Below are 15785 nucleotides of genomic sequence, written 5' to 3'. Positions count from 1 at the left end.
AAACATCCTTCATTGAACTGAACAGCGGTGCACGTCTACAGCACAACAAAACATCCTTCATTCAACTGAACAGCGGTGCACGTCTACAGCACATCAAAACATCATTCATTATACTGAACAGCGGAGCACGTCTACAGCACAACAAAACATCCTTCATTCAACTGAACAGTGGTGCACGTCTACAGCACATCAAAACATCATTCATTGAACTGAACAGCGGTGCACGTCTACAGCACATCAAAACATCCTTCATTGAACTGAACAGCGGTGCACGTCTACAGCACATCAAAACATCCTTCATTCAACTGAACAGCGATGCACGTCTACAGCACATCAAAACATCCTTCATTGAACTGAACAGCGGTGCACGTCTACAGCACATCAAAACATCCTTCATTGAACTGAACAGCGATGCACGTCTACAGCACATCAAAACATCCTTCATTGAACTGAACAGCGGTGCACGTCTACAGCACAACAAAACATCCTTCATTCAACTGAACAGCGGTGCACGTCTACAGCACATCAAAACATCATTCATTATACTGAACAGCGGAGCACGTCTACAGCACAACAAAACATCCTTCATTCAACTGAACAGTGGTGCACGTCTACAGCACATCAAAACATCATTCATTGAACTGAACAGCGGTGCACGTCTACAGCACATCAAAACATCCTTCATTGAACTGAACAGCGGTGCACGTCTACAGCACATCAAAACATCCTTCATTCAACTGAACAGCGATGCACGTCTACAGCACATCAAAACATCCTTCATTGAACTGAACAGCGGTGCACGTCTACAGCACATCAAAACATCCTTCATTGAACTGAACAGCGATGCACGTCTACAGCACATCAAAACATCATTCTTTGAACTCTTTGACGTAAGGAACAATGTAACATCTATCTATCCAAAACAATCTTTATCTCCCCCAAAACAATCTTTATCTCTCCCAAAACAATCTTTATCTCCCCCAAAACAATCTTTATCTCCCCCAAAACAATCTTTATCTCTCCCAAAACAATCTTTATCTCCCCCAAAACAAACATTTTGCACCCTAACCACTCTTTAAAATGTTAAAGCACTTTCTTGTTTCAAAGAGTTCTCAGTGTAGGGCTAACACTAGGGATTCTTAAAACCAGACGCCCTTTTTTTTTTTACATTTTTGTTACAGGCGTAAAACTATACGTGAAAAATCCTCTTTGAACTCATGTTTCTCACATGACCTCCTGACCACACGATGACCAAAACGGTGACTAGATCCTGTTTTGTCGCGCCTTTGTTTGTTTCATGCCTACTCTTTCCTCTTTTCTTCTTACCCAAAAGACACTTGCCTATATTCGTGCTTTCATGCAGGCAAGAGTTCGCTTGGGAGAGTTGGAAAAGGAGGGTGGGGGGTGTACCCAGTTATTTGATCTATCATAAAGCAATTCCCAGGAAACAATCGTAGAGCACAAGACAAAGACAGCCATGTCTGCATTCGCTTTGCAGCAATTAAACGGAAGACAAAGTAAGTACGCATGCGTGGACTGAACTCTCCCCCCCCCCTTTCTTTGCCCCCTCCCTTCTCAACAACAAAAAAGTAAAAAACAAAAAAAAAAACTCCCCAAAACTACTGGCTTGGTCCAGCTGTCAGTACAGATGATGTAGACATCATAGACCTTCAATCATGGAAGTCTCGGTGACCCTCTCCTCCCTCCGTAACCCGGTTTGAATTATTCTGACCAGGACCCCCTCCCCCACTTTTATTTTTTGCCTGCGCGCTATATCTACTCTTAACCCCTACCCTCCTGGCTCCCCAACCCCCTCCCCCAGGCCATGCATTACCCATCACCCCATCTACAGTCTTCTCACGCTTATCACAACTTAATAAGAGTGAGCACCACAGGGTGACTCCACCCTCGCCTTCATTCGTCACCATGCCGCCCCCCACCCACCCAACCATTCTTCATTACAATCAAAGTAAAAAAAAAAAAAAGAATAAAAAGCAAGATAAAGAAGACGCAAAAAAAGAAACCGGGTTTCGTTACAACTAAAGCCGGCTCTAAAAAAAAAAAGATTGTCTTTTGTTGACCGGCAGTTGGCCAATGAGGAAAGGTCAGTGGTGAAAAGTCGTAGCAGTGACCTCTCTCACATGCGGAAAAGATTGGAGTGAGCTGCCCCTGGTGGATGGAGAGAGTGGAGGTAGAGAAAATAAAAAAGGGAGGTAACAAGAAAAGATAAAAATATGGATAAGAAATTTTAACCAAAAAAATCAAATGGTATTATTATTGAAATAATTGATTGACTAGATTGTAGATCAAGACAATGGATTAAACATTTTTATTCCCCCCCCCCCTCCTTTTTGTTTTTCATTTTTTGTCTCCAAGGTTTCAGTTTCCTATGAATGAACTCAGGACGTCATTGTTCCAATACCAACATACAGAGAGACACTTCCCACAGTTGCCTCATCTGAATATCCACTGTACAGTCACCGTACAATCATAATTTCAGTAGGAACACAATATTTTCCTTTTAGATATAGCCTACTTAAAAAAAAATGAACATAACAAAAACAGATGAACAAACAGATGAACAAAACAAAAAAAACAGATGAACAAACAGGTAAACAAAACAAAAACAGATGAACAAACAGGTGAACAAAACAAAAACAGATGAACAAACAGATGAACAAACAGATGAACAAAATAAAAACAGATGAACAAACAGGTGAACAAAACAAAAACAGATGAACAAACAGATGAACAAAACAAAAACAGATGAACAAACAGATGAACAAGACGAAAAGGGGCCCTTCTATTATTGCCTGTACCTCTATTCAAGTCAAAGCTCTATGGAACCTGGATCTAGGAACCTGGACAGCTGATCTAAAAAAAAAAAACGCTTATAACGATTTTCCTAGAAATTCAACAGTTGAGGTATATAGCTGAGAATAAGAATTACTTTTCGTTGGCCACACGTGGGAAATCTCTAGTTACACCATTACAACTTTTTCCAAGTAAAAAATAAATAAATGTACATTTGGCTGGGGACTATTGTCGGTGCGTAGGTTATGGTATTATAGCACCAAAGCTTATTAAGTGCACAATTTTTGAATGCACTTTCTTGGTTGCCTTGCTTGTAAGTTTATGGAGTGGTTTTGTTATTATGCTGGTGTAACGTCGTGTGTTTGAGATTCTTCTGTGTTCCCCTGTTTTAGGGTGAGTATTTAAGGCATTACTACATTTCGAAGTTGTTTCGCTGCCTTAGAGTTTTGGGACTAGAACTTTCAATGTGTCTTTTCTTATGTCTCCACAGGGAGTTAGTTATGGGATTATCAAGATTTACATTGGAGTTTATTATCGGCAGTGGGCCAGTGTTGAACGTACTATTGTGTGGCGTTGTGTGATAGCAAGGTGCAGAATTATTGTTTAATTACTATCACCACAATATTAGAATATTTTTAGACACAATGTCATTACTCCATCAGTTGTCATTATTACTTATATTCATGTCATTAAACAGTTACATTGTTAACAGTGAGTCAATTATTTAGTGTAAGCACGAAGGTGCCTGTTGAATGTCAGGGGCCCGGGAAAACGAGCTAAGGCTTTAACACAACCCTGACAACTATATCTAGGTCTAGAACCAACATGGCGTAGTCAGCCGTATTATCGTCATTATGCCATAACTGATTAAATATAAAGTTGCGTATTATCTAGCATCTGATGGTGTCACAGGTTCCATGGGCGTAGCCAAGGGGGGGGGGGGTTCTTGGGGTTCAAACCCCCCCCGAAATGAAATCCCCCCCCCCTGCGGGGGGGGGGCGGAATTAAGTGACTGATTTTTGCTTTCATTTTGTTTATTTTAGGTGAGATTTTAATACTAAATCATCACTTACCACAGCACAGCCGAGGCAGTTTTGAGTTAAAAACCCTCTAGCAGGGGGTTTTGAGTTTAAATCCCTCTACCAGGGGGTTTTGAGATTTTAAAAACACCTATCAGGGGGTTTTGAGATACAAATCCCTCTACCAGGGGGCTTTAAGTTTAAAACTCTCTACAGGGGGTTTTGAATTTTAAACCCCCTACCAGAGGTTTTTGCAGTTAAATCCCCCTCTTCTATAAAACAAAACAAAAGAAATGCAAACAACAATCCCCAAATTCCAACAGCACAGTTGAGGAAGATTTTGATTTTAAAACCCCATCCAAAATTTACGATAACCCCATCTTCAATATACAAAAAGCAAATTACACACTCAAAATTCTATGAGCGTAGCCAAAGGGGTTTTGAGTTTAACCCCCTCCCCCTTCCAGTTGGGGTTTGAAGCTAAAAAGTACCTCGTCAATATAAAAAAAAGCAAATTACACACTATAAAATCTATGAGCGTAGCCAAAGGGGTTTTGAGTGTAAATCCCCCTCCTCCAGATGGCTTTTTCTTTAACGTTTAAAACCCCTCCAGATGGTTTTGAGTTTAAAATTCCCCTACAGAGCGTTTCGAGTTGAAAACCTCTCTCTTCAATATTATTTTAAAGCAAACTACAGTCACCAAACTCTATGATCGTAGCTAAATGGGGTTTTGAAAACAAAACAAAAAAAAAAACAGATATTTTTTAGTTTAAAACCCCTCAACAGATGATTTGACAAAAAAACTTTCCTTTTCGATATAAAATCTAAAGCGAAATACTGGCATGTAATTCCAAGAGCGTAGTCAAGAGAGGTTACAAATTTCTAACAATGGCTTGGGCTCCATTAATTAAGTGTGAATAGTCTTCTGCCGAAATTGAAAATCATTAAATGTGTCTCAACAAAGATGGCTAAGACAGATTTTAGGAGTCAGTCATAGAGATCGGGTCTAAATCAAAGAAATCATATGCCGAACTGGGAGTCGAATCCTTAGTAAGGTTGTGACGCATGAGGTTTTGCGGAACATGTTTTCCTACAAAATGAATTACGCAAAATAAGAGTTGCGGAAACAGCGAGAGGGTCTAAGTCAGTAAGAATAGCACATTAGGTTTTTGAAATAAAACTTTTTAATAGCAAGATAATGCACTGTAGATACCTCAGAATATGCATTTTGTTGGCTTTCAGTACCAGAAATAGTGCTCGGCGGCGGAGCTTCGCCCCGCGCTGGGGGAGCGCTGCGAACTCCCCCAGACCCCCTTGCTAGCAAGGGCGGGGAGTCTACAATAATCAATAAACGTCTTCCGAAAGGGTCAGAATGTAATAAAGATTAATTATGTACACACACACACACACATATATATTTTTTTTTTCGCGGGGGGGGGGGGGGGTCGGGGGGGGGTACCAAAACCCTCCCCGAAAAAAAATCCTGGCTACGCCCATGACAGATTCGATACCTGAATTCAACTGAAATTTTTTAAAATGATTTTATTATATTTAAAGATCTTACCAAGTTCTGGTGCAGCGGCGACTTTTTGTTAGGGAAACAAAACGTTTTATTTATACATTTAAATATGCAAGCAGTTTTTTTTTCCATAAAAATACACCATTTGTACAACTTTTCTCTATCAATAGAAAAAACAGTACTAACTAACAAAGACTTATATACAAGGAATATATTTTTTAAATGAATTTTTTTTTCTAAAATAATGTAATGCTAAAAATATTTGTATTACTAAATTAAATGTTTCCTCTTTATCAAGATACAAACATTTACAATAAAATGTTGACTTTTGATTTGAAAACAAGAAAAACATTTGAGAGAAAACAAAAGATTTCATTTTCATGTAAGTGGACTATATTTTAACAACAGCGTTTCAATTCGCGTAGTGGTTCCTATTGTACAAGTGAAGTACAATGTACATTATGCCACTACTTGTCACTCTATTAGATAATCATTCAATAACACCAATTAGGCCAGATTCACATTGAAACATATCTTCATAACAATCAGGTCATTGAATACATATGAATATTAACAATGTAATACTAATAACATTAATATATTTCCATGTGGTATCTCATCTTCATTTTCTATTGGAGGAGACAGGGTTGTTGTTGTTGTTGTTGTTGTTGTTGTTGTTGTTGTTGATAGTTTGTAGTTCATTGCTTCTAATTTTCATGCCGAGAATACGGAAACAACCTCCCTTTTTATCAGCTTGTGTGGACCACTTCGGGGGCCGATTCTGAGTTTGTGTTTCCTCACAAACTGTCGTTGTAAGCTTGTTTTTGTTTTTAATTATATTTTGAAACACATCTTCTAACAAGCTGCACATACGAATACATTTGCTTATTAACGCATTAGAAACATTATGACCGGCAGGCTATGAACTAAAAAAAAAAACAATTTAAAGACTTATGGAAAACAGTGCACGAGTGAAACAAAAACATAGGTCTGTATATATATATGGGTTCTCCCCATGTACAATATTTGTACGTTCATTAAAAACCGGCCTCCACCCCCGCCTACTTTTTTTGTATAAAAAAATCCCATTAGACTCTGAAAAGAATTTCAATGTTTAAAGGTGAAGTTCTTCTCTTGCCGCTCAGCATATCCTCATCGGCTAACGAAAGATTCGAAGCACAACATCAGAACAAAACTACATTCACAAGGCGATAAATAGTGTAGAAAAAAAAGTCACACTGCTAGTTACATCAGTGTTAGGTCGACAAAAGTCTTGTTTGGGTCATTCCCTGTGTGTGTGTCTGAGTGTGTATGTCTGTGTCTGTCTGTCTCTGTGGGGTATCTCTCGGCTTAGTATTTAAGTGATTGCAAGGTGTTACAACGATGTCATGGGGTAAATAGAGTGAATAGAAAACAAAAAGTCTTCAGTTCCTACCACAGAGTGATTCTATTATAATCTACAGTTTACAGTTCCTACCACAGAGTGATTCTATTACAATCCAATCTTCAGTTTACAGTTCCTACATAGAGTGATTCTATTACAATCCAATCTTCAGTTTACTGTTCCTACCACAGAGTGATTCTATTACAATCCAATCTTCAGTTTACAGTTCCTACATAGAGTGATTCTATTACAATCCAATCTTCAGTTTACTGTTCCTACCACAGAGTGATTCTATTACAATCTTCAGTTTACAGTTCCTACCACAGAGTGATTCTATTACAATCTTCAGTTTACAGTTCCTACATAGAGTGATTCTATTACAATCCAATCTTCAGTTTACTGTTCCTACCACAGAGTGATTCTATTACAATCTTCAGTTTACTGTTCCTACCACAGAGTGATTCTATTACAATCTTCAGTTTACTGTTCCTACCACAGAGTGATTCTATTACAATCTTCAGTTTACTGTTCCTACCACAGAGTGATTCTATTACAATCTTCAGTTTACTGTTCCTACCACAGAGTGATTCTATTACAATCTTCAGTTTACTGTTCCTACCACAGAGTGATTCTATTACAATCTTCAGTTTACAGTTCCTACATAGAGTGATTCTATTACAATCCAATCTTCAGTTTACTGTTCCTACCACAGAGTGATTCTATTACAATCTTCAGTTTACTGTTCCTACCACAGAGTGATTCTATTACAATCTTCAGTTTACTGTTCCTACCACAGAGTGATTCTATTACAATCTTCAGTTTACTGTTCCTACCACAGAGTGATTCTATTACAATCTTCAGTTTACTGTTCCTACCACAGAGTGATTCTATTACAATCTTCAGTTTACTGTTCCTACCACAGAGTGATTCTATTACAATCTTCAGTTTACTGTTCCTACCACAGAGTGATTCTATTACAATCTTCAGTTTACTGTTCCTACCACAGAGTGATTCTATTACAATCTTCAGTTTACAGTTCCTACCACAGAGTGATTCTATTACAATCTTCAGTTTACAGTTCCTACCACAGAGTGATTCTATTACAATCTTCAGTTTACAGTTCCTACCACAGAGTGATTCTATTACAATCTTCAGTTTACAGTTCCTACCACAGAGTGATTCTATTACAATCTTCAGTTTACAGTTCCTACCACAGAGTGATTCTATTACAATCTTCAGTTTACAGTTCCTACCACAGAGTGATTCTATTACAATCTTCAGTTTACAGTTCCTACCACAGAGTGATTCTATTACAATCTTCAGTTTACAGTTCCTACCACAGAGTGATTCTATTACAATCTTCAGTTTACAGTTCCTACCACAGAGTGATTCTATTACAATCTTCAGTTTACAGTTCCTACCACAGAGTGATTCTATTACAATCTTCAGTTTACAGTTCCTACCACAGAGTGATGCTATTACAATCCAATCTCTCAATGATACCAAACGTTCTGTTGTTTGTTTTATATGTTTTGTTCTCTACAGAATGGCAGGGTATGGAAACAGGCAAGGTTTGAACTCTGCAATCCGAAGCGCAAAAGCTATAAGTCTACTCAGCCATCGAGTATTTGACAGCACTTGACCTACAATGTCATTACCATTAACGTATTGTTGTAACTCTAGGTTAGGCACTCAACGAATAGGCATGCAACTCAACACAGTTTAACAGGAAATAATAGTTGTGTTTATTCACTAGGGTAAACACATAACATGATGATTCATCCTTCAGCTTACTCAGAGTCTCACTACTAAGTATACCAGTCCTTTGCTACTTAACCCGAATGTGGACCAACGACAGCCTTCCCCGCTTCGCTCCAGGTCCCTACTACAACCTTCAGGCAGCACCAAAAGCTGGCTTCTTCTTAGTTTCCCAAACATTCAGACTCTTCACAATCCCTGATGCACTGTTATTCTCTCCGTTCTAATCTCTTCCTGTTTACGTTCACTAGTGCGCTAGTGCGCACCTCAAGCACTGGTGCAAGGCAGGGTTACAACAGTATTAACAAATAGATCTGCATTATTAAAAAAAATACGCACTATGTAGTGAGGATGAAATAGATTTATTTCACACAAATCTAGTTTAGACTGGGCCATCAGGAGAGACTGACCTATTGACTAGCGAGCTTCCAGCTCCCTCTGTACGTTCTCAGTGGAGACAAAACAAAGAAATCATGTTCAATAGGTCGGGACTGAGTTTCTAGTTTCACTTCAACCAACTTCCGCACTTTAGCATAGATACATAAGGAAGTTGCCTTCAACTTCAAAGTTTTTAATGCAGGCAAAAGTTAATAAAAAAATTAGTTATAATGTTTTGTTTTATTATTAATTGATAGCTAGCACTACAGAAGTCTGTAGAGAGAAGGGGGGATAAGGTGGACATTAAGGTAAAGGATTAATTACGTGTCATATTGTTAGAAGAATTATAGATATCATATAGCTTTAAATAGAGAGACAATGGGAGAGACAGAAAGGCCAAGAGAGAGAGAGAGAGAGAGAGAGAAAGAGAGAGAAATGCGTCATGCACGATAACTAAAGAACAATACTCTCTTCAAACACACTAAGCACAAATAAATAAATAAATAAAATACTTTAAAAACAAACCTTATCTAAGGGAAATAACTCCACATGTACAACTATATTTCTCAATAATGTAGAAGTTATTTACCTTTTTTCGATATCAAACAAAGTAATTAACTACCAGTAAATAATTGACAAATTATTTAAATTTTTCAAAATTGATTTATGTTTTGTTAGGTGTAATAAATAAATGTTTGAAGTTTCAACTTGATCCAACAATGGGTGTGGAACAAATAGCGTGTACAATTATCTAAGGGGACAAAGCCCCACATATTTAGCTATATATCGGAATACTGAAGGATCAATTTCAATTGTTGGTATCAAACAAAATAATTAATTACCAGTAATTTTATCTTGAATTGGTTAATTTTTTTATTCATGTATTGTTAGGTACAATAAATAATTGTGTTAAGTTTCAACTTGATCCGAGAATCGGTGTGGTAGAAATAACGCGTTCAAACATTTTACCAGGCAGACACAGTGAGTTAATAAAAGCTCTGAGAAAATCGAAAAATATCTTCAGTGAATGTTTTTTTCTTTGTGAGTTTCAAAATATATTTTTTCCTCGGCCAAGGGCTTCAACTGAATTGTTTGCGGAGGGGCCTATCTATGAACATTAAGTTGACAGGGACACAGAGCCGCCTCTGTCACTTGTTTCATAAATATTTCATAACTGTCTGTTAAGTTCATTAACATATTACCCAGAAGTGGCGTGTTACTGGGAAGGGGGTGGCAGACGCTTTGAGCTATGGACTGACAGCAACTAGAGCCGGACTAAATCATAAAATTACATAAAAGTCCATACCATACCAACCAATTATAAAACATGAATTTAAATTATCCATGTAAATCAATTAGGACCATATGTAATGTACCAGGCCTTGGCATAGTTGAGCTAATTCACTATTAATCTACGATATTTCATCACTAAAAAGTGGTGACTATATTTTATTTCATATACTGTTTTTAAAAATCTTGTTTATCTATATGTCAGTGTCGTTCTGTCGGTGAGCTCTATAATAATTATGTCATATTGGAATATTTTTTTAATGCAGGCAAAACTTAATAAAAAAAAATAGTTACAATGTTTTGTTTTATTATTAATTGATAGCTAGCACTACAGAAGTCTGTAGAGAGAAGGGGGGATAAGGTGGACATTAAGGTAAAGGATTAATTACGTGTCATATTGTTAGAAGAATTATAGATATAATATAGCTTTAAACAGAGAGACAGTGGGAGAGACAGAAAGGCCGAGAGAGAGAGAGAGAAAGAGAGAGAAATGCGTCATGCACGATCACTAAAGAACAATACTCTCTTCAAACACACTATTCTACGCTATTCCAAGTTACTGCACATCTTTGTAGCATTGCCAAGGCGACATGACTGTTTTTCAGCAGCTTCTCATGAGACATGACGCATAACAACAGCAGCTGGTGCTGGAGGTCAACATATTGAGGCGAAATGTTCACTCGCCATTGCACAGAAATACAATGACATCTTTCAGAAGTGCAGTGGCTCCAGAAGACACGAGTCCTACACCTTGCATTTAAAGTCTGACGATCAGACATAACTGCAGAGCTGAAGCTTCACTTTTGACCAGCGACGAAAAGCAGTTCTTTCCCCTTTTCGTATAGAACAAGAAAACATTAAAAAAAAAAACAAAACTTATACCAAGTGTAATTGTATTAACTAGTTTGGATCAGTCATATAATTCAATTTGAAATAGACCTAGACCAACACTAATAAATCTGTGCGATTAGAAATAGTTTTTTACCAATTGTTTTTGTTTAGCGCTATCACATGCTTTTAGTAAAATGGATTGACCCGTTAAGCAGATACATTCATATCTAATATATAAAATGTTGGAAAACGGGTTTACCCGATCTAACAAACACATAATATCTATTCTATAATAGAGATAAATTTAGGTATATTTTTTTGCGGGGGGGGGGGGCGGTTGTGAGAGTAACATTAAACATACACTACGGTCTCCGCCATGCTCCAAGAAACATTTATGTCAAGTTTTACAAGATGTGTCAAACAGTTCTGATTTTTATATATATATATATATATATATATATATATATATATATATATATATATATATATATATATATATATATATATATATATATATATATATATATATATATATTATATATATATATATATATATATATATATATAAGAGAGATAGATAGATAGATAGATAGATAGATAGATAGATAGATAGACAGATATATATATATATATATAAATATATATATATATATATAGATAGATAGATAGATAGATAGATAGATAGATAGATAGATAGATAGAGAGATAGATAGAAGTCTACTTGAAATACTCTAAAGTGAACTAATTACTGCCTTATGACTACCATATCCGAACTTGCAAAGTCCTCACTGGGCAAGCGTATAATTACTGACGATAGACTCCCTTGGGCATGGTTGACGCTTAACACTAATTTGCTCTTCATAACACTCGCCCTTCTTGGTGGAGGCGCCCCTTCCATACCCCACTCTTTACCCTTGTCTCCACTCGGGGCTGGAATGAAGTTAACGCTCTTAGCCAATCACGCTGGACACATGATAGAAACTGGACACTAGTGGACACCGTGGGCTATGCCCAGTTTCATCTGTAACACCACCAAAAAAAAAAGGGGGGGGGGGTAGAGAAACGGGAGGGGTACAGTATCATGTCTTTTCTCACGTTCAGTTCAAACCCCTGTTTTCCCCATATATATTTTCGAGTCTCGCTAATTACCCATAACTCTGACAGTCAGTGAGTACATCATTATCTTCTCCTGTTTGGGAAAGATGGCGCTCGCGTCATTAAAGGGAAAGAGAGCCTCCTTATAGTGAGTCTACAATCATTTCTTTTTTTGTGGGGAACAGATCTCTTTAAATATGGCGGGAGAGATTTGGGCCCACCTAAAGAACAATTGACACCCCTGTCGTGTTATTGGTACTTAGCATCTTTAAAATAGGTTCATTAATTAATTTGTCAAACGGATCAATCGATTTCCAATAATGGACTCCATCCATTTTTCTGATTACCTGATTATCTCACGAAATAATCTGGATTAAATCGCTTGAAAAGCAATAGATTCTTGATTTTGGAAATTATTGTATTGTTTGAATCATGCCATTAAATTAAGCTTTCTTTTTGTTTTGTTTTTTTTGTTACAGGCCTGCAATTGTTTTCAATGTCCTATGACTGGGGAAGGTGTATTAGAAGGGTGATGGGCGATTTACTCTAAAAAGCCAGCAAGTGGTCAACCCTGAAAGGATGTATCAGTAGCTAAACTTAGTCATATTTCCTTATTTGTTTCATCTTTAGGTAACAGTGAAGCAAAGTCCCAAACCTTGATTAATAAGGAGAGTTCTTTATTCCCTACAATGGAAAGTATATAGCTCTCGATATTTATGTCCCTTCAAAATGTTCCAGAAAAATGGTGAAGACACGTGACTTCCATAATGTTCAAGTTGGTAGTGACCAAAACAACAATACAAAATGTGTTTATGGCACAATCAAACCAAAAACCAAAACTAAACTGTTTAAAACAAGTTCAAAATAGTTTCTAAATAAAAAAAAAAGCTGTTTGGTCACCATGAAGAAATGGACCTACTAGTTGGCCACCATGAAGAAATGGACCTACTAGTTGGCCACCATGAAGAAATGGACCTACTAGTTGGACACCATGAACAAATGGACCTGCAGGTTGGCCACCATGAGAAATGGACCTGCAGGTTGGCCACCACGAGAAATGGACCTACTAGTTGGCCACCATGAGAAATGGACCTACTAGTTGGCCACCATGAGAAATGGACCTACTAGTTGGACACCATGAAGAAATGGACCTGCAGGTTGGCCACCATGAAGAAATTGACCTACTAGTTCGACACCATGAAGAAATGGACATACTAGTTGGCCACCATGAAGAAATGGACCTACTAGTTGGCCACCATGAAGAAATGGACCTGCAAGTTGGCCACCATGAAGAAATGGACCTGCAGGTTGGCCACCATGAAGAAATGGACCTACTAGTTGGCCACCATGAAGAAATGGACCTACTAGTTGGCCACCATGAAGAAATGGACCTGCAAGTTGGCATAGAAAAAAGTTACTTCTGGTTGGCCATAGAAAAAAAAATTACTTCTGGTTGGCCATAGAAAAAAAAATTACTTCTGGTTGGCCATAGAAAAAAAAATTACTTCTGGTTGGCCATAGAAAAAAGTTAATTCTGGATGGCCATAGAAAAAAGTTAATTCTGGATGGCCATAGAAAAAAAAAAGTTGCTTCTGGTTGGCCATAGAAAAAAAAAAGTTGCTTCTGGTTGGCCATAGAAAAAAAGTTACTTCTGGTTGGCATAGAAAAAAAGTTGCTTCTGGTTGAAATAGAAAATAAGTTACTTCTGGATGGCCATAGAAAAAAAAAGTTACTTCTGGTTGCCATAGAAAAAAAAGTTGCATCTGGTTGGCCATAGAAAAAAAGTTGCATCTGGTTGGCCATAGAAAAAAAGTTACTTGTGGTTGGCCATCGTGAAGAAATAGATCTCCTGGTTTCTTCGTACATTAATCCGATGAATTGAAAATCTTTGTTGCCTGTGTGATAATTGTGAGAACCCTCTTTAAGTCAACAGTTTCTTTGCATAAGGACCGATTATATTAGTGCACTGAATCAATTGAAGGTCAACGAACAGCCGAATGTAGGTTTTCCCCTGTATTTTTTCCCCAACCAGTTTCCAAACTATCGACTCACCAACAAGTCATTCACGTGGATGTTTTAGTGGAGTCCATTTTTGTTTTTGATATCTCTCCTTTAGTTGTTCATAGTCCGTTCAAATACAAATAGTCTACATTTGTTTCCGATAGTATTAGACGTTGTTAAACTGAATGTAAATGATGACCCGTTCTAATTTTAATTTGACAGAAATCATTTCCACATCAGTAAGGACTAGAAAATAAATAATCTTAACCCAAGGATACTTGGTCCTTAGAGTACTTTGTCATAGTCCTTAGAGTACTGTGTCATAGTCCTTAAAGTACTTTGTCATAGTCTTTAGAGTACTTTGTCATAGTCCTTAGAGTACTTTGTCATAGTCCTTAGAGTACTTTGTCATAGTCCTTAGAGTACTGTGTCATAGTCCTTAGAGTACTGTGTCATAGTCCTTAAGAGTACTGTGTCATATGTTGCACTTCTTGTCTGTATTAACAATACAACACACATTATTACATTATTTAGTCTATTATTATTACATTATTACATTAGGTACAATTAGTGCCAGTTTGAACAAGTCATTCAATTTTGTTTTCTTTGAAGTGATTTTTGTATTTTATTTTTTTTCCCCTTCCTCAGCATTAGACAGTGGCGAGAGAGCGGGAGATGCGGTTGTTTGAGGCTACGCTTTGACCTGCCGCTGGACCACCTTTACGCTAAAGTGTGTGTGTGTTTGCAGTTGGACGAAGCGATTCGAAGGGGTAGGGGTGACTAGCGGAGGAAGGAGGAGGAGGAGGAGGGGTGGTGTTCAAACTCTACTGCGTCCAGCGGACCTGCCGGTTGGTCTTCTATCCAGGTCAAGAGAGTTCAACATAGTTAAGTTTTGGTTGTATTCACCCCCCCCTCTCTCTCTCAGCCTCACGTTTTCTCATTTTCTGTCCATCATGGCAGTTCTCTCCCCTACCACCCACATTTGTTCGCATGTTACCCCCCCCCCCCCGAAACTTAGTGAGACCTAAGCTTTGATCTATCAGTCCGCTAGGTCACATCGCCTCGGACGCGTGGCTTATGTCAGTGTTAGTCCATACTTCTGTTTCGGGCTCTACCTAGAAGTGATGTCACGCTCTCAATGACGTAACACAAATATCTCACCACATTTTTAATGAAATAAATTGTCATCTTTCTTGATTTGATTTAGTTCTAATTTCATTTAAGTCAAGGACATTTAATATATATATATATATAAAAGCAACAAAACACACAAACACACACTTGACTTGTGAATACATTGGAATTGTGAATTGTGGACAATTTGTTTCGTTTTATTCCAATGGATGGACTTATTTTTTCACTTAGCTCGTCTGCATGTCAATGACGTAGATGAGTGGAACTTTTTATTTTACCGTATTAGTAAGTATAGCGCACACATTATTATTATTATTATTATTATTATTATTGCTATTGTCAGCGTGTCTTCCATGCTGCAGTAGCACCTTCGTTAGGTTTTGGTCGAATTCTTTTTCAATCGTGGAAAGTTGGGAGAGGGAGTATCTGGGAGGAAGTCACAATGCATTGTGTTCCAAGATACGTAGTTATAAGACACCGTGAAGACAGCTTTAATTAAGACACCGTGATGACAGCTTTAATTAAGACACCGTGAAGACAGCTTTAATTAAGACACCGTGAA

The 15785-nt window shown here is 37.6% G+C and overlaps 1 protein-coding gene across 2 annotated transcripts in view; it reads left to right on the top strand.

Moving 5' to 3' along the window:
- The first annotated feature begins 13748 nt into the window (after nucleotides 1-13748).
- LOC106059678 (uncharacterized) overlaps nucleotides 13749-15785 on the top strand; it is a 59856-nt gene continuing 57819 nt past the window's right edge. Inside the window, exons 1-2 of one of the 2 annotated variants that reach the window (XM_056028352.1) lie at nucleotides 13749-14087; nucleotides 14738-15508. The gene's annotated coding sequence lies outside the window, so the exon portion shown is untranslated. Of the gene's footprint in view, nucleotides 14088-14674; nucleotides 15509-15785 lie in introns of those variants that run through there. The other variant, XM_013217360.2, reaches the window with a different exon arrangement.

The sequence above is a fragment of the Biomphalaria glabrata genome, chromosome 5, assembly GCF_947242115.1.
Source record: "Biomphalaria glabrata chromosome 5, xgBioGlab47.1, whole genome shotgun sequence".
NCBI classification, from domain to species: domain Eukaryota; kingdom Metazoa; phylum Mollusca; class Gastropoda; family Planorbidae; genus Biomphalaria; species Biomphalaria glabrata.
Note: the sequence above shows the minus strand (reverse complement) of the source record. Positions and strands in the feature narration are given on the sequence as shown.